The following is a 25,397-nucleotide window of genomic DNA, read 5'->3' on the forward strand; positions in this document are numbered from 1 at the left end:
GAGAGAGAGAGAGAGAGAGAGAGAGAGAGAGAGAGAGAGAGAGAGAGGGAGGTGCGCACGCGTGTGTATGTGTGAGTGAGAAGCTAAGAGGTGTAAGGGGAAGACATTTAGGTATATCTCTACATTTCTGTATTTTACTTTGCTGGTACGACGTCGCTTTGGTGAGGGGTAAAACAAAAGGCTTTATTCTTCACAGATCCAACTTCACAAAAGAGAATACACCAGCAAATAGGAGTAAAGTGGCAGTGACCAAGAAGAGTCAAGTTGATATCCACAAACAACCTCAACAAAGAGCCACTGGCCTCCCTGCTCTGAAGAGGCCGTAAGACCAGGCAGGGTAGCAGGGTGGCAGGGTGTGCTGGGGCTCAGGCAGTGCAGCTCCAACAGGAACCACAGACACTCAGTACTGCCTCCTGCTTGGAAGAGTAAGGAAAATCTGACCAGGAGAGGTAAACCTTTTGTTCAGCTCAGCTATCTGAAAAGATTTTCTTCTACAAGATCCTAATAGAACAAAGAACTTTCAAGACAGTGATCTGCACTTTGGAGTTAAGACTCACAAAACTAAAACAGTCACAGCTAGAAGGTTTATCTCAGCAACCCTTTCCTCCATTACCCAGTCAAAGGCCTACATCCACCATCCATGGTGGTGAACAGTCAGAGGCCAGCTACTGCACTGCCAGGATTCAAGCCCCACCTTCTAATCCCTGTGCTTTTATCCTGAGCACCAGCATCAAAGTTTGCCTTGTGTTGCTGTGATAACACACCAAGACAAAAGCAACTTGGGGAGAAAGGGTTTGTCAGTGTCTACCATAGAGGGAAGTCAGGGCAGGAACTGAAGCAGAGGCTTGCTCTTGCTTACAGGCTTATTCAGCCTGCTTTCTTATACAACTTAAGACCACCAGCCCAGGGATAGCATCACCCACAGTGGACTAGGAGGCCCTTCCATACTTATCATTAATCAAGAAAATGCCCCACAGACTTGCCTGCAGAGCAATTTGATGGAGGCATTTTAATCAACTGAGGTTCCCTCTTCCTGCATGACCCTGACTTCTGTTAAGGTAACAAAAAAACTAACCAAGCAGCCCGGATGTGACCTTTCCAGAGATCACTGGACACATCCATGCCAAATGGGAGCCATATTTAATAAGTAACAACTAACTCCACATATAACAACTAACTCCAGCACTTTCTTTCTTTTTTTTTTTTTTTTTTTTTTTTTGGTTTTTTTTGGTTTTTTGAGACAGGGTTTCTCTGTATAGCCCTGGCTGTCCTGGAACTCACTCTGTAGACCAGGCTGGCCTCGAACTCAGAAATCCGCCTGCCTCTGCCTCCCAAGTGCTGGGATTAAAGGCATGCACCACCACCGCCCGGCCACTCCAGCACTTTCTGATCTGAGTCTCCTAGATGCTATATCTGATACTGATATGGTGACAGGCTAACATGCAGGCTTCTGAGGCTGACTGTGGCCCCTTAATTTGAAAGACAGCTGACAATAGTCAAGTCAGACAGCCAACCAGGCTCTATCTGAAGATGTTAATTTCTTAAAGAGTCAAAGGGAATGTTCTGGACAAAAACCAACCCAACATTTCAAAGGCTAGTCTCTGTGTCTCTAACAGATCCTGGTGTAGCTTACACAGGAGACAGGACTGGCTGGAAGAAAGGAATCCTCACGGAGAAAAGCCTAACCCTGAGAGGGAGTGGCCCTTCTAGGAGACAGCTCCTTTAGACCACCAAAAACTGGGAGGGGAGGAAAGAGAGACATTGAGAGGAAAAGGGGTAGGGACTCCTTCCCTTCAGTTGAGAGAAAAATAACAACCCTAGAGATCAAAATAAACTATTCATTCATTTCTCCAGCACCCTTCCAGTAATGGCCAAGGGTTCTTCTGACAGGACTTCAATGGTAATCTTACTATATTGTCAGGAGGCACTTTTTCTTAAGACCAGATGACCAGTTCCCTACCTACCTACCTACTTACCTACCTAACTCTCTCTCACACACACACACACAAACACAGCAAAGACCCAACATTCTCAACATTGCTGGGCCCCACCCAAACCTGATGAGCACTCCTTGTCTTCACTCTTAAGTCTTAAGAGTGACTGTGTGATCTGGTAAGAGGGTGACAGAATAAAGGCAATGCTTGTCTTTGCTGAGAGATGGAGGTACAGGTAGGGACCTGCCAAGCCCCTTGGCCCGGTAGGTAGACTTGCACGTGAAGGCTTCCACTGGTACCATGCACACGCTGCCTGCTGCACACACTGCCTGCCGCTGACGTTTTAGAGCTCAGAGATGGCTGAACAAAGGAGAAGAGCGTGGCTCGGCAGTGGGGAGAGTTGCTGGCTGGAATGCAGGCTTTTCTGCAGCTGAGAGCTCAAGGAAGGACGACGGACATGATATGGGGTAAGCACAAAGGAAAATGGGGTGCCCACAAGACTGACAGCAGCTGAGGCACGCGCCTGGCCCCCACCCAAGGGTGCAGCTGGGTAGTGAGAGCTCTGTGGACATGTTTCCCAAGGTGGTGGGCAGGCAGCTGACAAGCCAGAATGGGCATCCTGCTCTTTGCCAGCTGTTCTGATGGTTACCCAAGGAGCTCCAGGCCGACCACATGGCATAAAAGCAGAAAGGGATCTTAACACAGGTGCCCACAATGCACAGGAAGAGGGCAGTGCTGCAAGCTGAGAACGTAGGGCCCAGTGACTCAGGGCTTTCAGCAAAAGACCTCCACTAAGCACAATGGGCTACAGCAGCCATTAACAATAGCAGGTCTGGCCCCTCCCTCTCCTCCTCCTCCCAGTTCCTTCCCCACCCCCAAATCCACCACGGGAAACCAGGGCAGAGCCCATGAATAGCTCCACTGTCAGTCCCGAAGCCCCGCCTCCTCAGCCTCACAGGTCAGGCCTAGCTGCCACCAGATCACAATAGAAACCTCTGTGCTATACAGAGGGCCAAGGCTCCCAACAACAGAGCCTCCAGCACTGGTAGCTCTGGGCTTCTCATGGGGACTGCATGTGACTATACTGGTGAGCAGTCCTCTCTGTGGGAGGTTGGTAGGACAGGGGCACAAGCCACAAAAATCACCAGACTGGGACACAGAAAGGAGTCTCCCTAAAAGCTCCCTGTTTCCTGCCTTGCACTGCCCTCATTTGGGAAAGCCACACAGGACAGCTATGGATAGCTACTTCAGTGAGACACAGTGGCTACAGTGACAAGGGAACTGTGAGAAAACTTTAAGACTAAGTAGCCTGTGCCCTCTCCCACAGTCCTCTGGACCTTGTATAGGACAGACCAGTTCCAGCTTGTTTAAAACACCACCCAGAGCTTTGCAGTTCAAACCTATTCAACCACTCACATGGTGCTGCCCACTTCACCCTGCCTCCTCCTCAGACTCCTCAGGAGATGTCTGGGTGCACAGACCTCAGGGACACAACACAATCAAGAGCTCCAAACATGTTCATGGAAAGAGCATGGTATGAACTGAGTCACTAGCAGAAGAGGACAGAAAGAAAGCACACAGACCCCAGGCAACTCTCACTGCAAAAATAGAAGATGGTCCCAGCATCAAGCCTCAGAAACTCCTCTTCCTCTTGGGATCAAAACAGCCATGCTTTGTTCCTGATGATCACCTCAGTGCTTCAACTCCACACTAGCCACCTCATATTCAGGCAACCAGGCTTGTGAAAGCAACCACTGTCGACAACCTCAATGCCCAGCAGGAGGGGGCTGAAAAAGTGAGTGGAGATTCACTCAGCAGCAAAATGACTTGCTGCTAGAAAGAACGACTAAAGCATGTGCGCTAAAATGGAGCAATCCCCAGATAAATCTCAGAGCAATGGGAATTGCATGGCATGGTGGGAATAAGCACACCCAGGGGATGGGGATGGGCTGAACACCAGATGGTGGAGGCTCTGGATTTGGGGAGTGCTGCTGAAGTGGCTAGAAGTATGGATTTCTATTATTTCTTCTGTGGATTTTATCTATTTTTCAAATGGTCAAAAAACTGACCTTAATTCAATATATTTAAAATGTCTAAAAGTTCATGGCTAGAGGTACCAAAAAAAAAAAAAAAATGTTACCATAGCCAGGTGCACTTACACATACCTCCATAATATCAACACGTAGGTGATTTGAGGCAGAAAGATGAATTCTGAATCAATCTAGGATATGTAGGAAGACCTTGTCTCAAAGAATGAAAGAAAAGAAAGGAATGGAGGAGAGAAAGAGAGAAAAAAGGGCGAGGGGAAAGAGGCAGAGGGAAAATACTTTATGAATAGCTCTCTTTAGGCAGCATCTGGCATCTCCCTAGAACAAGATGTTGGGGGGCTGGGGGGGAGACACTGAAGAGGCTGGGGGAAGGTAGTTCAGGGCTCTGAGCCCACTCAGCTCCACTTACAACTTCACCCTAACCCCCAATAGAAAGTTCTCCTATGAAAGAAAAGCAAGAAAACATTTTGATAGTAACAGAAAGAAAACTAAGCTTTTCCACACCAAGGGCTACCTGTAGAAATCCAAGGTCCAAGATGTGTGTGTGTGTGTGTGTGTGTGTGTGTGTGCGTGAGAGAGAGAGAGAGAAAGAGACAGAGAGAGAGACAGAGACAGAGAGAGAGACAGAGACAGAGAGAGAGACAGACTGTGTGTCTCTGTCTGCCTTGCCAAAGGAAGGCTGAAGCCCCTCTCTGTCTTGCTGCCTCTAATCACAAAAGTGTTAGGAGTCAGTGGAGGCCAAGGAATTGGGAGACCTGAACAGTAGGGAGTGGTCCATGAGCATCCAGCAAACACTTCTCCTGAGGCCTCCCCAGCAGCCAGCAAGGCTCCAAGTCTTAGAGTTATGAGCCCATCCCCATTTTAGCAGCTAAAGAAAGCTATTCCAACAGATTTCTAGTCCTGGCCTCACTCCAAGGATAAGCTAAAAACAGTTTCTCCAAAAATCTCAGCTTAAAACCTCAACCCCTTAGCCACTAAGCTACATGTGCCTTTCAAGATGGGGAAACTGCAGCACAGGGTTGAGACATGCATCTGAGACAAGCATCGTGGGCCTATTCTTGCTAAAGGGTTACATTTATTGTTTAAAAGCCCCCCTGTAATGGGTGTGTCAATAAATACTCTGCACTCAAAGGCACTGATGTATTTCCTTCACATGATTTTGCCCCCAAGGAATAATATAAAAACCATCCCAGTTTTTCTTGCAGCCGAGGGGATAACACAATGGCCATTAGAGGCAGTAGGGGCCAAAGAATTGGGAGAGAGACCTGAACAGCAGGGAGTGGTCCAAGAGCTCAACCCTTCTGGCAGACCATTTCAGCCCCAGGGACAATACAGCTGGCAGTTTTACAATGGCCTCAAGCTCACAAGTGCCCAGGGCTCAGAGAATAGAGGGCAGGGAGAAACAGAGTATATTTGGTTCCCCTTTCTCTAAGATCTTCTGACTGTAAAGTTCAACAAATGCCTCCCAAAAGCAGCAGCACAAATGGGATCTCAAGGCTACTAGGACCATACCAGCACATGGAGCTTGCATACCTTCAAGGTAAAACAGTTCCTGTTCCCTTGACAGCACCCAGTGCAAGGTCAAAGCAGGTCCTACCAGGAGCCTCACAAACTTTCACTGGACCAAGACCAGCTCTTCTCTAAGGTCCCCAACCCCAGGGAGGCTCTGAGCCTCCAGGGCATATCCTGTTTCATTTCACCGGTCTTCTCAGAGGAAAACTTCAAGGCTGCTTGAACTCAGAGCTCTGGGACTCTGTGCAGAAACTGCCACCATTACAGTACCGAGGCCCATCCCACTCCCTTTCCTATTCTTGTGGCCAGCCAGCCAGAGCCCTGAGCCGTGAACACCCTCCACTACCACTGACTTTTCTTGGCACCCCCCCACCCTCAACTTATCCTGTTTACACCACGGCTTGTATTTCACAGGAAACAATGAGGACAGCAAGAGACAATGACTGTGGGAGGCAGGATGCCTGCAAAAAACAGACATGATCTCTATTCTTCCTCTGCAAGGACAGACACTGGCTATGGGACCTTCCCCTGGAGGAAGTGAGTAAGCCCCTACCTGCAGCCAATGGTTTTCCTGAGAGCAGAGGGGAGCCTTGCTCCTCTACAGCTGGCTGAGACAAGAACAGCTTCAGGTGTTGACAGATCAGTAGGTCACCTGTACCAGGGCTGACCAATAAAAGAGGCCACAGACAGAAAGCCAGAGGAGTCTCCTCTCTTGGAGAAGAAAAGAACATGAAGACCAGGGGTGGGGGTGGGTGGGAGGGGATTGTTTAGGCCCAGGAAATGGATGGGACCACCTATGACCCCTTCCATGGACCCAGAGCAGACAAAATAAGGAAGTCTTCAAGGCTGGTAGGAGGGGGTTGCAGAAGTATGACATGGTTTGCTTGGGACTAGCAGAGCACACGACAGGAACTCGGCTGCAGTTGCAGAGGTCATCAAAGAAGTGAGCGGCTGTGGCCTAAGAGCCAATAGACTCACTAGTGCAAAGTTTGGAAATGGGAGCTTCAGGGACACCAGGTCCTGTGTGCCAAGGGGAAGGAGATTAAGATGCAATGAACCAGGACATACCAAAAAAATAAAAAGATCAAAGTTGCCTGAAATGGCGACCACCTTCCTTTAGTTCTGAAGCCTTACTGACAGTGTCAAAAAGAACGGTACTGGAGATGAGGAACACCCATAGGAGAAAATGCCGCTCCTGAGAAACAATCGTGAGCAGTCACGAGCCTGATTCAATGTAAAAACTTACAAGACTTAACACAGGATACTGAAAAGGATTCAGTCCTTCATCAAACTTTAGCCAAGTCCTCTGAGATCTCTGTTCAACTAGCTCTGATCTTAGATTTAAAAGGCCCATTTTAGCAAGAATCCTGTTAAGTCAATTTATCCCCAACATGTTTCCAAATTCCTTATCCTTCTTTATCCCCCACATAATATCTGGTCACTAGGCTTGCCTTTGGGAAGAATTCTGTCAAGTCCATTCAGCTAAAAAGGTCCCTACCTTCAAAAATTCTCTAAGATAATGGCATAGTGCTCCCTGACTATAAGTTCTTACTGTTCTTGGTATTTTGGAGCAAAGCCCAGTCTCTTTCCCCTACTTAAAACCCCACTGCAAGAGTCCTCAACAGTCTGCCTTAACATCTCAACAAGTACCAGATTAATCTTCTTCTTTAAGTACAGTGTTCCTCTGTCTTCCAGGACTTGTCGCTTCTTACCTTCACCCAGAGTATCACTCACACTCGATCTGGAGTTGACCACCTCCTACAAGCCTCAGAAGACTGAGTCCATGTGGCCCAAGAACACAGGCTAGTCAGAAAACAGAGAAAGCAGGAAGAGGGGCATTTACAATCAGTCAAGGAAGCAAAAAAGCACCCTGAAGTACAACTGGACATCACCAAGATTGAGACTGTACAGTTCTGATGCTGAGAATCAGTACTACCACAACCTGAATGGCGCAGCAGGTTTGGGGGGGCTAAAGCTGAGGTAACTGTTTCCCTTATACTGTGATTCTTTAAGAGACCCTGCTAGGGATCCCTTGAGTATGCTGAATCCCTTTCCCTCCCACACCAACCTCACATTATAGACAAATGAGATTTCAGGAGACACTCATTCCTACTAGCTGCTCTGAGGACCTTCTCTTGGATGTCAAATCTAGGAAATCCTCAAACTTCTGTTTCTGAATGTTTGTTGGGCTCTGTAGCATACATGATCACAGACCCAGTAGCTGGCACCCACAACCAGAGAAAAGCCAGAGAGAAGATTCACCAGCCTCTGATCTGACTCTTTCCCAAATATTACCTACCACCTCAGCCCTGAAAGATAACTGGGGGCTGAAGAGTCTTAAGGACACCATGAGCTTACCTCCTACTAGGATGCCAGCAGCTGCTTTAACCACACAGTATAAAGACTAAGAGAGTCCAAGGAGAGGTAGCTACCTAGCTGATAAATGTAGACTCTGGCTGCTTAAAGAGAGAGGCAGAATAGATCTTCAGAGATGAAGATGCCAACTCCAGCCTGTCCAGGCCCACTTACACCCTGATTACCAGGCTTACTACGTCCAAAGAGAACAACCACAGCCCTGCTCAGCCCCACCCAACCCCACCCAACCCCCAAGGGTGGAGAAAGCAGGGTTCCCAGAACCAGCTGTTGGTAAGCACTTGCCAGGAACTGCCAGAAAGATAGCAGCTGTCCCAAAACAGTGTCAGGCCCGACCCAGGGGCCCGAGACCCTGTTCCTCAAACCTGAAGTGTGTACCAACTTCTCAGCAACAAAGACAAATGTGGCAGAGCTGACTCTGCCTGCTTGACAGATGAGAAAATATGCAACTTCAGTCAAGGCTACACAGCTAGCAATTAGACATCAGTCAAAAGCTGGCCTCCTTACTGGCCATCTGCATGCTAGACTGGGTTGGGCATCTTCATGCTGAGTGGGCAGTTATACCAACTGTTACCTATAGCCCAGGTCCTGTACTGAACCCATGCAACTACTTGCTCTGTCTGAACCCATACAAACAAGGATGGAAGAATGTGGCCAGGAGAGCCTGAGATCCACAGTGACTCATACTCAGAGAGAGCACTGCTATACTGCAGGAGAAGGCAAATCAAGCCAAGCGGTTGCCTATTTACCAGACCAAAGACTCTGAAAACAACCAAGCATGCCTATACTAGGCACTGGTGACCAGGCAAGAATAGGAGCTGCTACAGGCCTTTACTCTTCCTGACATTCCACAGGTGGGAAAACAGAGACCTTGAAAAAGCAATAACCAAGCTGTCCAGCAGTGGTGCATGCCTTTAATCCCAACAGAGGCACAGGTAGGAGGATCTCTGTGAGTTGGACGCCAGCCTGAGTGAGCTCCAGGACAGCTTAGGCTACACAGAGAAATCCTGTCTCAAAAAAAAAAAAAAAAGAAAAAAAGAAAAGAAAAGAAAGAGAAGGGATGAGTGAGCCTAAAAGAAAGACCATGCCTAAAATAGGTCACTGGTTGGATGTACAGAGAGATGACAGAACACAAAAGCAAAACCCAGAGTGGCTAGAGAACTGCATCTAACAGGCTTCTACCCTGTTCTTCTGTGGAAGCTACCCTACAGTCACCCTACCAAATTGGCACCCTCTTACCTCTCTATTCCACACTAACTGCCTGGCCTGCAAGCTTGGCCTGAGTCAGGAGGAATTAGAGTACAGCAAGTAGGGGCACCTCTACCTGCTCTGCTTCTAGGGACAGGAACTGCAGATCCAGGCAAGGATGGGAAGTACAGCATGCCCAGAGTCTACTGGCCAGGAGACAAGGGTGGCCAAGCCTGCTTTCCTTCTCCCCTAACACCCAGCAGCAGGAAACAGGGATTGTCACTGCCATTCACAGGCTCTAGGCTGGGACTTCCTGCTTTTGAATAAACGAATGAACTAGCCAATGACCAAAAGGACACAGGTCAGAGGAAAGAGGAGTGCTCTGCCTTTAAAGCCCGTCTCTCCCATAGGTTCATTCTTGACTATCAAACTTCTATCTTTCAAGAGTGGCATCTTCATCTTTAAACAGTGCTTCTTGGACTAACTCATAACAATATTCTTGGAGGCACAGGACCAAGAGCTTGAGAAGCAGATGACAGACAAGTGATGGGCATTCATGCTGTTCATCATGGTTTTTTTTTTTAAATTCCTACCCCATCCCCCACTTTAAGTGTGATTATGGCCATGTGACTTGGTGCAACCAATGAAATACCACTTATAGGTAGATGCTTTAAACGCCAAGACAAGACTCATCAGAATATCTCTATGGGGCTAGAAATATGAATTGGTCCTACAATGATGGCAACATAAAACAGGGTGTGATGTATATGTGGAGACAGCAAAAGCAATTAAAACAAGAGAACAATAACAAGAAAGACTTGTTGCTTTAAGCCTCTGAAGGTTGAAGTTTGCTATTAACAACATCAAACCCTGATCTCTACTTACAGAAAGCTCTCCAGCCCTCCCCATCCCCTACACATGCAATCCTGTGGCCTTGTGGGGCAGACACTACAGTGTCAGTCAAATTAGCAGGGATCCAGGGTTGGTATGTAGCTATCATGTTAGATGGGTAAACTTTGGAAACTGGGCCTTAAGGAAACCTATACTGAAGAACTCAGTAGCTCTGCCTTGGGCCAGGCTTGTTCACTACGTTTAAGCACCTCCAGAAAGAAAGTGTTGTCTAAATGAGAAACTTCCAGGAAATCACTCTGACCTTTCTGGGCCATAGTTTTCTCATTTGTAAAATCAGGTAGCTAATGTCTACCACATTTGGGTTGTTTCAAGGATTAAACAATTAAAGTAAGGCTGGGACAGTAGACTGCTTGATATGTTTCCATAAATACCAAGAAGCTTTGAAAACCCCACCATTATGCCATGTAACACCTGTAAGCTTGTTCTTAAATTTACTGGGTTTTAAGCCAGCAAAGGGACTTTCAAGACTGGTATACTGGCATTTTTAGGCACTGTAAAAATTAATTGTGTTTAACTCTTTAGCTAAAATTAAACAAGGTCCGAATCCCTAGGCACATGGTGGCCTAGAATAAGGTCCCCGGAAGTGGTTTGAGAACCCAGGGCTTCCCTGCACCCTGGCCTCTTTGTAACATCACCTCATTTTTATAACCTGCAGGGCAAGCTCCTCCCCGCCCACACAAGGCATGAGTTTCATCTTCCATTACAAACATGTGACAAGAAGCCCTCACCTGTCCTGAGAGATGAGCTAGCACAGCTGCCCTCAGAAAGAGACAGAAGGAGAATCTTCCCACGGCAGCCAACCCTTCCCTCTCAGCGCCTTTTCTAGGGGACAGCCACAAACCTCTGGAGGACCAGTGGCTAAGACTGTTTGACTAAATGAAGCAACTAATCCTAGATCAAGTGCATATCAGTGACTACCGCTGAGCACCTAGGGCAGGCCCACCACACAAGGCTTACAGATGTGAGCCCAGAGAGTATCTACCATAGCACAGAGCACCCCAGTCCAAAGAGACCCAGAAATGCAGAAAGCGATGCTATCAAGCCAATCACCAACTAAAGGTGTACAACAAACACAAATAAGGATAAAATACACCTAGTGACATAAGTTTCCAACTCAAGAAACTGAGGGAGAAGGCTCATGAATTCAAGGCAACCCTGGGTTACACAAAACCCTGACAACAACAACAAAAAAAACCCACAAGACTTGGGGACGGCTAAGGGAGGAGCCAGAGAGCAGAAGTCTGGGCTTCATTCTAAGGGTTCCAGGGCCCAGGAGGAGTTTTGAAATAAAAGGTGTCTCCAGCAACCTCTGAGCTGTTTGAATGTGGGGCCCCAGATTTCCTTTCATAAATGAGGAAGCACTCAGCAGGCACCAACTTCCACTCAGAAATCAAGGGGCTGTGTGGAAATTGTCTAGGATTTGGCAAGCAACTGACCTAAATCCACCAGTCCCTTAGGGGTGACCACCTAAAGAGCTGAGATCACACCTGCTACAGGCTCCAGCCCAGTGTCCTGCACACGCTACCCAACACAGCTCCATGTCCCAGAACACCGGCGTCCTGATACAGTCACCGTAGCTCTACAACCAGCTCCCAGCAAGCATTAGCTGAAGACACTGAGTTCTGAGGACACTGACTACCTCTCACTGGAGACCTAGTTCCAGTCCTCCAGAGTTTCTGTGGTTCAGGGGCCGAAGTCCCCAAATGTGCACTCTGCCCACTCTCTGCACTGCACACCCAGGAGGGAAGGGAATAGAGGGTCCAACCTGAGTGAGCAAAGACACAGCCAGAACCACGACTTGGCCAAAGCTTGGGCTAGGTCACGGGTCGGGCTCTGCTTCCAAACAGTCTTTAGCGACCAGCACCGAGAAGCCAGGGTCGCAACCTCCTCAAACTCTAGCCGGACAGCGTGGGACCCCGTGATAGCGAGCACACCCAGGGTGGGTGGGGGCTGGGCGACTGTCCCCTCATCCGGGATCGAAGCTTAATAAGGCGCCTTCCCCTGGGCTCGCAGGTGAGGACAGGCAGCAGCCGGGAACAGACACACCTTCCGGGGAGCCCGCCGCGCCTCCCACTCGATACAGCGTCCCAGTTCGGCTCAGCGGGTTCCCGGCCGCGGCCTCTAGAGCTCGCGGGCGGTCTCAGTAGACAAAGCCCGCGCCACCCGCGGGGCCGCCCCCGCCAGGCAAAGGAGCCCGGGGGCCGAGCGGGAAGACGGGGAGCAGCCTCCGTCCCGAGAGGACGCTCAGGAGGGCTGGCCCGAGACAATAAGAACAGGCCCGACGCTGCAGCGAGGCCACGCGTTCTACTTACCCGGGCGCGGCAGCAGCGGCGGCAGCGCGGCCCGGTTGGCCGAGGAAGTTAGAGCAAGTTCGGCGGCGCCGAGCGGGAGGGCGCGACTCGGGCTGTCCGAGCGGCGGGGGCGGGGCGCGGAGGGGCGGGGCCGCGGTGGAAAAAGAGGCGCCGCTTCCTTGCACGGCTCAGCCGCCCCGCGCCTCTGGCCCACCCAGGCCCCGCCCCCGCTCTTTGCTCCTCCCATACAGGCACCGCCCTATGTTTCGCTCCTCCCCTCCAACCAAGGCCTGGCTCCCACCGCTCGCTCCGCCCCCTGTGCCGTCAGCCCACAGCCCACCGCTGACTGCCCCCGCCCACATTGATGTCCCCGCCTTCTCTACGCCCCGCCTATGCTCCGCCCCGGGTCGCTGCGCTCCACCCCCACCGTGCACCCCGCCCTACAAGTGGTCTGCCATAGGTAACGAGGCGGATAGTTGACCCGCCCCTTTGTCCGACTCTGGGCGGTGCCCCAAGCGGGATTTACCCGGTTCCGCCCTCTCTGTGGCTCCGCGATGCTGTCGAAGCCAATCACTTGTTGGCTGCAGTGTTGAGCGCTTGGCTAAGTTACGCTGCGCAAATGCCCCTCTGGTCTTGGCCCTTGACCAGGCGGGAGCCGAGCCAGCAAGAAATGAGAGTTGCAGGATGCCTGTCTCAAGGGATGCACGAGGTGGCTGGGAGGTGGAAGAAAATTGGGGAAACGGCTAGTTTTAAGGTGGAAGGCATTCCTGCCCAGCCTTGGGTGCCGGGGGGGTGGGGGGTAATCTTATAGAAACTGGTAGTTGACATTTCTTTATAGCCACGCCGTAAAGACTCACTCCTTCCAGTCTCGATGCTAAAAATACCAAGCTTCCTTTGGATGGCCTGCTGTGATTTGCTCATCACCTTTATGCTGAGGAGATAGCTGGGCTGATTCTTGGAAGTGGAAAGCCACAAGGACAGGCAGATAGATTTACAGTGGTGTCCACACCGCTGTGATGAAAAGGCCGACCTCGTCCCAGCCTCGATCTGCTTGTCTATAGAGCAAAACATAACCTTGTGCTGCTTGATAAACTCATATAGGTTTGTAGGAGCTGAAGACAGATCTGCTCCTCCTGGGCAACACAAAAGTGGCATCAGACTGGGGCTGTGTTTTAACACACGCCGCCAACAGGTTAAGTTCATTGTAAAGAGAAAAAAAAAATCTAGAAATAGAATGTACCTTTCCCCTGTTTGTTGTGGTTATTTAACAACGGGGATGTAGCTTGTTTCTAGAATACTCCAGATAGCTCAAAGGACCTCTCTGACAAGGAAACCTGTCCATATTGTCACCTCTAGCTAACCAAAATGCATGATGTGTGAGCACCAGACCTTGTGTTATCCAGGGAATGCAGCAGCTAAAACCTCTCCCTCTACATAGTTACTTTTCAGTAGAAAAGATAAATCATTTCAAGATGAAATCAAGCCTGTGACAAAGACAAAGGTCTGGGATAAAATAAGGTCAGGGAAAGGTAAGAGGTTGACCTTGAAACTGAAAGCAAAAGAATGAAGAGTTGGGGGCTGGGCAGTGGCAGTTGGTTCAGAAAGTACTAGTTTCCAGCAGAGGTCCCAAGGCCTTGATAAGGGCACACTCTAATGTGTCAAGGAGCTGGAAGAAAACTAGATGGCTACTGTCAGGCTACTGTTGGGTACAAGGCTGGGTGGGGATGGAGTGGAGACAGGACAGAACAGGTCTATAAACTGTCAAATGATGGAGCATTTTTTTGTTTTTGTTAAGCCATTGAAAGGTTTATGGGAAAGACTAACATTCTGATTTTCTGCTGTGAGAAGAATAAATGTAGTAGTTGTCAGACAAAAATTAAAAGCAGCAAGCCAATTAAACTCTTGCCTTAATCCAAGCCAAGTATGAAGGAGTTTTGAACTGAAGTGGTGGGTGTGTTAAGATGAATAGTTGAGAGATACTGTTTTGGATTTAAGACCAAAAGGAGGGATGCAGGAGGAGGAAGTGTAGAAACAAAAAGGATAGTTTTTAAGTGTCTTACTGTGAGTGAGCAAACAGTCCCTCGTCTATTGGGTGGGCTAGCCTGGAGGAAGACCGCTTTCAGGATGACCATCGACAATCTCATTTTGGCCATATTGACTTGGTGCTGCCTGATAGACACCAGGGGTTGTTGTCCAGTCACTAAGAGCACAGAAGAAGGGTGTGGACTAAAGGTGCATTCTGGGAGATCATCGGGTAGTATAGAACATAGGAGCTGAGAAGGACACCTTACAGGAGGAAAGGTAGATGCAGAAGAGAAGGTTTGTTCCATGGGGACCCAGTGAGTGAGAGGGGATAGAAGGCAAGAAAAGAACACTGAAAGGCAGGCTGGGAGGCCAGAGGAGAACAAAGGATGCTAGATGCCGCGCCCAAGACTGAGAAGGCTGTTTCCAGAAAGGACTTAGCTGTTAGATGCTGCTTGGAGCTCAGGTAAGATAAGGTCAGAGAAGTGTCCATTGCTTTTAACAGCACAAAGCCATTGGTAAACATGCTAACAGCATTGCTTCTGGTATGGTGGGATGGAAGCCAGACAGCAGTAGAGCTATTGTACATTAATAACCTAATAGGAGACAAAGAACCATGAGTGATCCAGGCCTTGCTGGGGGCGGGGGCAGGGGGGGAATGGCTAGGCAGCCCTAATCACCATCTCTCTTTTTGCCTTTCCTAGCATAATTTCCAATTCTATCTGGCCACATACATGGCTTCACAAAATAAAGGCAAATGTTATGACCACATGACTCAGTTCCAGCCAATAGAAAATGGAAGAGTCCATGTGCAAATTCTAAACTGGCTTTAAAGAGAAGCAACGTGTTTTCCTTGATCAGCATTCCTTCCAGGAATGTACTGATGAAATACATGGCTCGAGTAGCCATGGGTGTCTGTAGCAGAAGTCATGTGTTGAGGATGTTGACAAACCAAATTAGGATAACTGGGTTCTCAAGACCTAGAGAATCACCTCTTCTGAGCTATATTCCTATTTACTATGTAGATGAAAGGAAGAAAATTATCTTGTGTTCACATTTATCTACTTTTCATTTTAAAATTTTACTTATTTATCTATTTTGAGAAAAAGTTTCTCTGGATCCCTGGCTGTCCTGAAACTTCCATGTAGATCAGGCTGCCCTCAAACTCCACAGAGATCTTCCTGTCTCTGCCCTCCTAGTGCTTGAATTGCTGATACTTGCAGCCTACTATTTCTAACTTTAATTTGGTTAGCCAGTGGGAACAGAGGATTTAGACTATGAGAAAACTATGAGAGGTTTGTATAGTGATGAGAATGATCTGGGGGTGGGAGGGAGGAGTAATGGTCTGAGGAGCAGATGAACAAAGCTGGGATAAAGGCACACAAGAGAATGGCCGATCTCATGACCTTCATTAGATACAGGTCTAATGAAGTTACATCCACTACCATGAGGGAGAGGGTATAAGGGTATGAAGCTGTTTCCAGTGAGGGACATGATTATATTCACCTCATGACTGCCTGGTTGTGGAGAAGGTCATGACTGCAGACAAGATGGGAGGAGAGAGTAAAGCCAACCCTGTGAACCAAGGACCAGGTGATGTCAGAGGTCCTGGAGGATAAACAGCCTCTAGGGACATTTCCCTTCTGAAGCAGTTGGCCATAGTGCTGCAAGACATAAAGGGGGTGGGATGTCTACAAAGTCAACATGGCACACTCTCCTTCCCTCAGAGGCCTCAGTGGTCAGAGCTGATGCTTTCTTGCTAGCTCTAGCCACCTTATGAGAGTCTTTTTTTTTTTTTTAAGACATGGTTTCTCTGGAAGCCTTGGCTGTCCTGGAACTCACTCTGTAGACCAGGCTGGCCTTGAACTTAGAAACCCACCTCCCTCTGCATCCAGTGTGCTAGGATTAAAGGCATGTAACACCATCACCCAACTGATCCTGAGGACTTTTTGGTGGCAAACAAGAGGACTCTACTTAAACAACTCTAGGCAAATACAGGGGGGGATGATGTTACATTCAGGTCACTGACACCATTGAAAGAGTTTGAAACCAGTATTATTTTGGAAATTCAAGGCAATTGATATTGGGACTGGTATAAACAAATTCAAGAGAGGCTTATAATTGGTCCAGCTCTGGTCACATGCCTAATCTCACACAAACCAATCACTGTGAAGGAGATGGGATACATTATTTGTACAAGGCTTTGTCACAGGGACTGTGACACAGGGACTACGCCATGAAAAGGAGTGATGTGTACAGAAATCACATCATAATTCCTGACAGAGTCTGGTCTACCAGATATCCTCAGGTTCTCGGCACTGGCTAGAAAGTTTTTAGACAAAACAATGACACTGACCCATCATAGGAAGAGTGGCTTACATGGAGCAAAACTAAATACAAATAGATAGTTGTGAAGGAAACTACGGCAGTGGGTTAGGAGGAAGATGAAGAGAAAATGGAAAGTGGTAGACAGCTTCACAATGCACTTAGGAGACAGGTGTGATGGGGACTGAGTGGGTAGGAAGGGAAGGGATAAGGAGATGCCACATTCTGCTGCATGGACAGTGGCATTAGTTACTAAGTGTGCTCTCTCTCTCTCTCTCTCTCTGTGTGTGTGTGTGTGTGTGTGTGTGTTGAGAAGTGGTGGCTTACACCTCTTCCCTTTGAAGTACTTCTAAACAGAAGAGAGCACTCTTGTTTTATAGAGTTTAGAAGAGATATCTCAGCAGAAGCTATAAATTTAAGAGTTTTGTATCAGTTGAGGAATTATACTCACTTCTGAGTACATGTGTGTATGTGTTTGCATGTGTGAAGGTACATGTATGTACATGTGCTATGTTGATGCCGGAGAACCTTGTGTATCATTTTCATTCAGGTTCCATCTACCTTGTTTTTGATACAGGGTCTTTCACTGTCTTATGGATCTCTGATTAGGCAAGCCCCAGATATTAACTTGCCTCTGCCTCCCTAGCACTGGGATTATAAGCCAATACCACCACATCTAGCTTTTTTGTTGTTGTTAATCATGGACACAAGATAAAACTCAGGTCCTCATATGCTTGCATGACAAGTACTTAACAGACTGAGCCCTCCTCTTCCCAGCCCCAGAATTGTGCTTCCTTCTTACAACAGTGACTCAGCAACTAACCAAATTATTTTTGTTGCTAGTGGTCACTGCAGTTGTTGAAAACAACTCTGTCATGACACAGTGAGACATTTAAAGGTAAACATTGCTGCTTGACATCTCTGCAATGTCACCCTGGTTACAGATTCACTGGGCTGGGCCGGCCTGGTCATGTACAATAAATAGGCAGACTCCGTGCTCGTCCGAGTCAGCTTTCAGCCGGATATTGGTTGCTCCAGTTCCAGCTTCTTAAATAAAAGGAGAAAGCAAAAAAGAAGACAGAGTTGTTTCTGTCTCAGGAAGACAGTACTTCCCACAGAGAGTCCCACAGTCTGCTGCTGCTCCTGTGTTGTTGACCAAGACTGGTTATGCAGCAAGACTCTGTTCTCAAAAAAAAGGACAAGGATCAACGACAAAACCTAGACGACATAGAGAAATACAAGAAAACCAAAGAAAAAGGAAGAGTGGTTACTGGGGTAGGAGGGGAGCCAGGAGGGTGATCTGTATGAAAGGTGAGAGGTAGTGAGGGTTTCAAGAAGGTGAAAATTACTCCAGAGAGGCTCCAGAGCAGCCTTCGAGACAGGCTGAAGAGGGCATGGTTTCTGGAGTGAGTCACAGAGCCTTTCAACAGTGAAGTCAGTTAACAGTAGGCAAGACATGTTAACTGGAAAATGTTAACTGGAAATGTTAGCTGGAAAATGATTAAGGGAAAGTGTGTTTTGAAAGATGGTCATGAATATGTATAAATGATGAAGGGAAGAGGCAAAGAACAGAGTGAAGAGTGTGGGCAAAGACCCCGAAGAGGCTTGCTGGGAAAGAGTGGGAGGAGGTGGGCTTCTGAATAAGAAGGCAGCCACAGACTGGAGAACAGCGACCCCTTCCCTGAACCTAGAGGAAGAGAAGGCAGTGAAGATGCAGATGTCAGTGGTCAGGCTCCTGGGAGGCAGAGGAGGAATGGCCTTCTGCTGACAGTAGTTGACAAAATCCAAGCATACCAGAGAAACTGAGGACAGAGAGAGATACACTTCTGAAAACAGGCAGGCAAGAGGATTAGGGAAGGATCGTAGGCCTGACTGAGATGGGATGCATCCATCCCAGACCATGTGATCTGCTCCAACAGTCCTTAGCCACTGGGGTCAGCACAACTGCAGAGAGCATGGACAGTAGGCTCTAACCAAGGTTTGGGGTTTGCTAAAAAGGGCACAATAGAAAAACCAAAGCACAGGGCTGGAAACGTTCTCAGCATGGTGCTTGGAATTAAACTCAGGTCATCATGCTTACCAACTTAGCTATCTCCAGACTCCACAGCCCACATAATGAGTATTGACTAGTGGGAAGAAAGATTAGCAGCAGGGGCTGGGAGAACAGAAGTGGGGAGGGGCTGGAGGAAACTGTAATGAAACCCCCAGGTATGGTCACATGAGGCTGTGATCAAGCAGAGGCTTGTGGATGACCAAGAAGAGTAGAAGGAAGCAGTCAGTGGCTTTAGGGTGAGGAGGGTAAGACCAAGAGGCCAGTTTGAGGGTCAGTGAGAGTTAACTCACCAATGTATGGCAGGATTTAGGGTGCAGACAACAACAGTTGCCAGGGGTCAACAGTTTGGATGGACCTTTCTCTCCAAGATCAGTTTTGAATTATTGTTGCCCCTTTTAAAATAGTGTCCCTTAAGAAAACAAGAACAAAAGAGGAATTTATTTCTTGACCTATCATATAGTGCCTACCTGATTTATTCTAGAATTTTTTTTTTGGTTGTTTGCTTATTTGTTTTGATTTGTTTTTTGTTTTTCAAGATAGGTTTTCTCTGTGTGTTCCTGCTTGTACTGGAACTTGCTATGTAGACGAGGCTGGCCTCAATCTCACTGAGATCCACCTGACCCTTTCACAGAGTGGGTGGGGCATAGCCAGCCTCTTGGGACAATTTGAAGGGCGCAGTAGATGTCTCGTGTGCACACTGCCACCTAGAGGCCATTCTCTGAATCTCTGAATTTATCAGAAGTTTGTGTGTGTGTGTGTGTGTGTTACTTACAAAGGGAGAAAAGAAAGGTCTTCCCGTGTGTTTTTATGGCACTCCCAGGATCACCCTGGCTTTCTGTTCTGCTTACCCACTCAGGACCACAACTCTTCCCCACACCTAGGACATGCTGCTCTTCCCAGTTCCAGCCCGCATTATACCCCATCTTCACAAACTGTGCTCTCAGATTCATGTGTCTTTAGATAACTTCTATAAACCTGACCAGGCTATGGCAGACTTGATCTCTCTTTCCAATCAACTACCAACCCCCTCCTCCATCTTTAGAACAAAAACCTGATCACCAGTCTCTCTCTCCTACTAAATACCAACATCTTCCTGTGTTCCACAAAGGCTGACCAGGCCACACGTCAGATTGGGTTACAGTGACCACAGTATGACAGCAGGTCTCCCTCCCTCACACTTTGTGACCCAGGGCCAACACCTTCCATATAGTGGCTGCATAAAAAAAGACCTAGAGTTTGAATTCGGTAACTCACTTTGAATTGTGGTGGAAGAAGGAAGCAATCTAGCCCAGACTCTGCTCCAGTCACCACCACCACCTCCTATCTACACCTACTCACAGCTGCTGGGGCGACATTACAAAGCCTCATTTCTCAGCAGTTTATGAGGTCAGTGCTCCATTTCTTTCTCCACCCAGACCCTCCTCCCTTCCTTCCTGCACACCCACCTCTGGAACAGTCTGTTTCCTGTATGCTTGATTCCACACACACTGTCACCTTTCTGCCTCCCCTGGGTCGCAGGGAGGTAGGAAACCTTCTGGAACATCCCCACAGCAAGTCTCTTGATGAACAAACTTGGAGGGCTCAGGTCTAGTGCTGTCCTACGTAACTCACTCTCCATTGCTGATCTCTGTTTTTACTACCCCAGCAGTTTCTAGCTATGTTTGCACTCAAGATCATGCCAGGTTTGCCCATTGCTTACAGTATGGGTCTTTAGTCTCTGCTCCCTGCTCTTAGGCATCTTAAAATGAGTGCTGGTCAGTCGAGCCAGCAAGCAGCATATGTGTTCCTTTTTTGGACAAATTGTTCTTTGTTAAGGGTGAGGGGCAGGGATCAAACTATAGCCCAGGCTAGCTTCAAGCTTGCAGATCTATCTTGAGTGACCCAAGGGCTAGGATTATAGGTAGAAGCCACTACTCCCATCATTACAGTTCCAGTCACTGTAACCTGAGAGAAGAACATGTAACAGAACAGTGTGTGTGTGTGTGTGTGTGTGTGTGTGTGTGTGTGTGTGTAGTAGGCTAGAGGTCCACATTCAATGTTTTCCTCAATTGCTGCCAACTATATTTCTTTTCTGAGACAAGCTCTCTGGTGGTCTGAATGAGATGCACTGTTGAGTCTCCAGCTTTTGAACCCTCGTTCCCCAGTAGTGGGGCTGTTTTGGCATGTGTAAGAGGTTTGACCTTGTAGGAGGAAGTGTGTCATAGTAGGTTCTCCCATAGGGCCTATCACCAATTTGGCCACAGGCTCTTGGTCCTGATACCAGTGTCAGGTATGGGGTTGCATATTGTAGATTGAGCCTTAAAGCCAATTTGAGAGTGTTTGATTACTCCCATAATACCTGTGTTACTATTGCTCTGGCGCGCACCATCCTGCCAGGTCAGTCATCACTGTATCCCAAGGGATCCGTGGCTGGGTAAGACTGATGATTGCCTTTCTCCTCTGGTCGTGTGCATTGTACATCCCAGCACTATAAAACCTAAGCAGTAGGGATGAAGCTCCCAGGTCAGTACCAGCTTGATTTCTCTACATTCTTTGACTCAAATGTATGGTGTCTTCAGTAACAGGGTCTTAATGTCAAGTTCTGGAATGGAATCAAGAGCAATGGCAATAGTCTATAATTCCTGGGGGGCGAGGGTGTCTTTGAGATCCCCCTGGTCAAAATCTCCAAAAGAAGTACCCCATTCCTGGAACTGGACATTTAACTTGCTGGCCAATAGTACATAGCAGAGGAGTGGGTTATTAGTTTTATAAAGACACGACACAAAGTTGGGAGAGTAGAAGAAACTGGGGAATTAAGGGGAGAAATTGGGGATGATATAATCAAAATACATTGTATTAAGTTTTCAAAGAATTCTAAAGTTATAGAAGAGAAAAGAGGGCTGGGCAGTGGTGGTACACGCCTGTAATCCCAGCACTTGGGAGGCAAAGGCAGGTGGATTTCTGAGTTCGAGGCCAGCCTGGTCTACAGAGTGAGTTTAGGACAGCCAAGGTTATACAGAGAAACCCTGTCTCAAAAAACCAAAGAGAGAGAGAGAGAGAGAGAGAGAGAGAGAGAGAGAGAGAGAGAGAGAAATGAAATTATGAAGTTTGCAGCTAAACAGACAGAGCTGGAAAGACTCATCCTGAGTGAGGGAACTCAGATCCAGAAAGAAACATACTACATGTTTGTAATATGGATGCAGACTTTGAATTTTTCAATATGTGTGTTTCATTTGGAATAGTCATAGAGATCAGGAAGCTAGTAAGGGGCCATGGGGTATCGTCCAGGGGACATGAGACAGCATGCAGTGATGTAACAGGGAAAATGTGAATCATGGAGATCAGGGTAGAGGAGGACATACAGAGAAGGGTAGTTAATACTAAATGCATTTCAATATGGAAACCTATTACCGGAGAAACATCCTAAAATATAAACGTATACATAAACGAGAAGTTTAAATAGAGTTACCCTGTGACATGGGCATTCAGTGTTTGACTCTAAGAATTATTGTTTGAGTTTAGTGGCTTGAATTTCATAAAAGAAATCACTAGATGGATTTTGGCTTGTGTCTAGGACAGTATTTTCAGCAACTTCTAAAATGGCCCTCAGCACTGATGACGATAAATGACAGTGTGGATCAGCTTCAAAAAGCATCAAAGATGCTCAACTTCCTACATCCAAGATTAGTTCTTTACATTAAAACAATCAAGCACACCATCCCATCAGGACCCAAGTTGCTTTTCTGAATATAGTATTAGCATATATATGCACACTTGGGTGCTTGTGTGGTGTTTAGAGGACAACTGATTTTTAACTCCCCCCACCCCATTGGGTAGTGTCTTTCTTGTTCCTACCATGCTTCATACTCCAGACTAGCTGACCCATGAGCTCTGAAGGGTCTCCAGACTCCACCTCCCTCCCATCTTGCTATAGGAATGCTGGGTTAAGATGTGCATTATATTGTATCCGGCTTTTCATGTGGGTTCTTGGGATCAGACTCAAGTCATCAGGTTTGTATGGAGAACATTTACCTGCTAAATCATCGAGCCAGCTACCAATTTGTTTTTTATGTGGCAATTTACCTGGAGTCTTGTAAAATAGTTTCAGTAAAAGGCAGCAAATGGAAAGAAGCAGTCCTGACTCTGAAGAACATGGACAATCTAAGTGGGTGGGGCATAGCTGTCACCAGTAGAGGGCAGTGATGGGCAACACATGGGCATATGTGGTCTGTCCCTCCTGCTCCTAGGACTGCTAAAGGCAAGACATAACAAAGCCCTTTTAGATGTGCATACCAGCACCATAAGCAGATTCAGTGAGTCCATCGATGCAATCTTGCAATGATTATGCTGTTATTTTCCACATTTAAAGGTGCTTGGAACATTTACAAGTCATTACTGGGAAGATGATCTCATTTAATGTTTAAGTGTTTGGGGATATCTATTGAGTTAAAAGTATAAGATCCTGATTTGCCGGGCAGTGGTGGTGCATGCCTTTAATCCCAGCACTTGGGAGGCAGCAGGCAGATTTCTGAGTTCGAGGCCAGCCTGGTCTACAGAGTGAGTTCCAGGACAGCCAGGGCTACACAGAGAAACTCTGTCTCGAAAAACAAAAACAAAACAAACAAAAAAGATCCTGATTTATTAACTATACAAGTAGTATGTGGATATCTAGAGGGCTGTGAACTGTTTCTGTTTTCTTCCATTGGCGATTAGACAAAATGTGGAGGTAGCTATGTCACTCAGTGTGCACAGAACCCCATGGACACCCTTCGAGGGTGCTGGGAGTCAGGCCAGCCAGCAGGTCTGGGCAGTCTGACTGGGAAGAAGGGCATCAGTTCTATGATCTCTCCAGAGCCCAGTGGGGCAGGGAAAGGGATGTGCTCCTGAATGAGGGCCTCCTAGGCCCTGCCCATACACACTAGAAGTTTCCCTCAAGGTTCCCCTAACCCACAAAAGCTGGAAAAGGAACAAGAATTAGAGAAGGAGAGCCTGGCCTCTGCCTGGCAGAGACTTCAAAGGATCCCAGCTCAAAGGGCAAGTGACACCCTTCGCCTTAGGAGCTAGCTGTGCCTCAGTTTCCGGGCACCTCTCTCTGGGCATGCTTTGGTTTCCAGGCCCCTCTTTCAGTCCCCGCTGCCCTGCCTGAAGAACTCCCACATCCCCCACCTCTATTCGTTTCAGCTGCATTTGTGGCAGGCACCTGGAAGCAGAAGCAGCCTCCTCTCACTCTAATGAGTTAAAGCTAAGTATGGTCTGGAAGAATGGCTAGGGCCAGCTGGATCTACTGACTCAGGAAGTCTGGCTCTCCCAGACCCTTATCTGGATTTGTGTTCTTTTCCAGCCCCCTGCTCATGCTGCCCACAGGGCTTTTCAGACTCCTCAAACCATATGGATTTTCTGCAGTTCATGTGGCCTGTGTTTCACACCACATCTATCTATAACCCTCTCTGAGGGGGTTGAAGGAAAACAAGCAAATTCCTCATCAGTGAACCAGGCAGCAGGTTTACTAAGCACATAATTTGCTAGTATTTGCTTTGTTCAAAATGTGTGGCTAGTTAATACATCCATATGGAAAAAGTTATAAATGTACAAAAGCATATTAAAGGAAACATTCTCCTCCCACCCATGTCCCCAACTACTAGCACCTTGTCCTAGAGACAAATGCTATTGCCAGGTTTTCATGTATATTTTTTTTTCCTGCACATATATCAGTGTAGACACAGTTGGTTTCATGTGAAATTTATTCTTTGGGGAGGAAGGAGGGGAAAGAAGGGATAAGATATAACCATGGAAGTATACAAGGCCAAAGCCATTTACGAGAAAAACTTCATTTCTGGGCTTGGGGGTGAAGTTTAGACATGTTGGCACTGGAAAGAGATTCACAGGGATAAGGAAAAGAAAGGAAGAGATGAGGAGGGAGGAAGAGAGGGAAGAAGGAAGGATGTTTTTTTTGTTTTTTTTTTGTTTTTTTTTGTTTTTGTTTTTGTTTTGCTATTCTTGCAGTTAACTATACCCTCAATAATGAGGTATACAAATTTCCAAGTACGGCCTTAAGGGACAAAGGTATGGCACCTCTACACTAGCTCTGATGAACTATGGAGACCTTTCATACAGAAGGCACAATCCTAGGATGGTGAAGTAACAATACAGAAAAAAACGGCTCCCTGACCTTCTTAGCCTGAATTGCTTCTGTACAGATTTTTACACACAAGAGAAATAAATACCATTCTTTTTTCACCCTACCTAACAATCTATAGGTTGATCCAGACAAATTGCATGGAATTCTGTATACTTCAGTTTTTAATATACCAACTGAACTTGTCAACATAGTTTGTATTACAAATACCTTATAGGCCAGATGTGGTGGTATATGCCTATAGTTCTAGCTATTTAGGAAAGAAAGAAAGGAGAGTTACCTGTGCCCAATAGTTCATGACCAACTTGAGAAACATAGCAAGATCCTGTCTCGAAAACCAAGCCCCAAATATATTGATATATAATATATATAATATACTCACCAAGCACACTAAACATTTTTTGCCTTCACTGAGCATGGTGGTACATGCCTTTAATCCCAGCACTTGAGAGGTAGAGGTAGGTAGATCTCTGTGAGTTTGAGGCTAGTCTAGTTTACATAGTGAGTTCCAATACATCCAGGATTATGTGAAGAGTCTCTGTCTCAGAAACAAAACAAAACAAACAAAAAACTTTACTTTTAATTATTTCATAGCAATATGTTATTCGGCACCAGTGGGGTTTT

General features: G+C 47.2%; 1 protein-coding gene across 2 annotated transcripts in view; it reads right to left on the reverse strand.

Moving 5' to 3' along the window:
- The window catches only part of Tspan14 (tetraspanin 14), a 60,509-nt gene extending 48,115 nt beyond the window's left edge, over positions 1 to 12,394 (reverse strand). The window contains exon 1 of one of the 2 annotated variants that reach the window (XM_028785128.1): positions 12,280 to 12,394. The gene's annotated coding sequence lies outside the window, so the exon portion shown is untranslated. Of the gene's footprint in view, positions 1 to 7,206; positions 7,298 to 12,279 lie in introns of those variants that run through there. The other variant, XM_028785126.1, reaches the window with a different exon arrangement.
- Between the last annotated feature and the right edge of the window lie 13,003 nt (positions 12,395 to 25,397).

Source organism: Grammomys surdaster, unplaced genomic scaffold (assembly GCF_004785775.1).
Source record: "Grammomys surdaster isolate TR1022 unplaced genomic scaffold, NIH_TR_1.0 125114, whole genome shotgun sequence".
Lineage (NCBI taxonomy): Eukaryota > Metazoa > Chordata > Mammalia > Rodentia > Muridae > Grammomys > Grammomys surdaster.